Raw genomic sequence first — 1,708 nt, forward strand, 5'->3', positions numbered from 1 at the left:
GTGTACTCAACTGTGTTCCATACTCTGTATTTTAATACGAAATAATACAACAGCAGCAAGGCCCTGCTTTCTAAGCAGCACGCGTTGATTCATGTGGACCAGGAGCAAATGGCAGATTTTAAAAGTCTTTTCTTCTAATGATCGGTGGAAAAGTACTAGGCAACTCCAAATGTTTCCTCCTGACTGCTTCAAAGTACAACGCCCTCTGATTACATCTTGTCCTGAGATCATGAACACAGAGGTTAGGTCATTTTATTTTATTTTGTAATGTCCTATTACAATGTTCACACAATCCAAGACAGATCAAGCAAGCGCGCTTGCTGCAGTAATATCTGCAAAGTGGCTGGCCATGAAAACCCCAGCGCCACACCCATCTGAAGGGCACTCCCGCTGAAGGCGGCTGATTTTGCTATTTTCATCCACCTTGTAGTCTTTTAAGATGGCCAGCTTAACCGTCTTTCTCTTATGCTGGTTCTTCTTGGAAGCGGCGTGAGACTTCTTCCTTCTCTTAGTGCCACCAGGAAGTCTCCGCACAAGATGAAGAGTGGACCCCTCCTCAGTGTTGTCGTCAGACAGGTGTGCCCATCTTCCAGCTGCTTGCCATCAAAGATCAGCCACTGCTGATCAGGGGGATTTCCCTCCTTGCCCTGGATCTTGGCCTTCACATTCTCTGTGGTATCCAAGGATTCAACCTCGAGAGTGATGGCCTTCCCCCTGAGGATCTTCACAGAGATCTGCATTCTGGCAGGGCTCTACTGCAGATGACGGATCAGTAAGCCATTATCCACTTTCACTGCTTCCTCAGTTACTTTCTAATATGTGGAAACGTTCAACTGAAGGTAAACTTTTAGAAGGTCAACAGAACTAAAAGGAGCAAATACAAAACAATCACAAGAAGCATTTGAGTCTGCACTGTGCATAACGTATTGGTGTTAGGTCCTGGCTTGTTTAAACTCATAAAGAATAAGAAAACGTATTTCATATCTTTTTAAAAAGAGGAAAAAATAAAGACTTTTTCTTGGTGGTATAAAGATTGTGAAACCCTTCAGAACTCAGCTGAGACTTGGCCCCTCCAAGGTCATGATGGCTGGAAAATACCAACACTCTCAAAAACCTTGGGGTCCAAGTAGAACTCCATTGACACAATGAATGCATACATTGAACTAGCACCCTGAAATGTTTGAAAGAATTAGAAATATATGAGGTGTCCCTAGATATTGATCTCACTACCTTTGCTTCCTTTGTTAGGCCCTTAAATTCCCGGTTTGAGGTCATGCAAATAAAGTTATGATTCATCATGTCTCAAACTATGACACGAATAGCTAACTCTACAGGAAGAGGCTACAAAGCTCAATAGAAGTTTATGCAGATCTTTGGTTAGGGTGATGCTAGGTAACAGAATTGCTTAGATTTCCTTCTGGTCCAACTGGGAGGCATCTTGAGATAGCTAACACTGCTCGTTGCATTTGTATAAACTCCACTGGACAAGTTAAGCGGCTGTAACCAAAATCTAACAAATACACTATGTACCTTGTGATAGTTAGGTTTTCTGTGCCAACTAGGCTACCATAGGAACATGTGGGCAGAGCTGAATCAGGTTGCAAGTTTGATTGAAGGTCAACTGAGATAGAAGACCCTTTGACACTGGCTTCTCTCTCTCCCTGGTGACCAGACTAGTGCACTGCCTGAGTTAGCTGCTCTGCCCCAA

The 1,708-nt window shown here is 43.4% G+C and overlaps 1 pseudogene; it reads right to left on the minus strand.

Annotated features, from left to right (window-relative positions):
* Positions 1–247: 247 nt before the first annotated feature.
* Positions 248–740, minus strand: LOC101640097 (annotated as a pseudogene).
* Between the last annotated feature and the right edge of the window lie 968 nt (positions 741–1,708).

The sequence above is a fragment of the Echinops telfairi genome, unplaced genomic scaffold (assembly GCF_000313985.2).
Source record: "Echinops telfairi isolate 266 unplaced genomic scaffold, ASM31398v2 ScPeMD7_7410;HRSCAF=8448, whole genome shotgun sequence".
Lineage (NCBI taxonomy): Eukaryota > Metazoa > Chordata > Mammalia > Afrosoricida > Tenrecidae > Echinops > Echinops telfairi.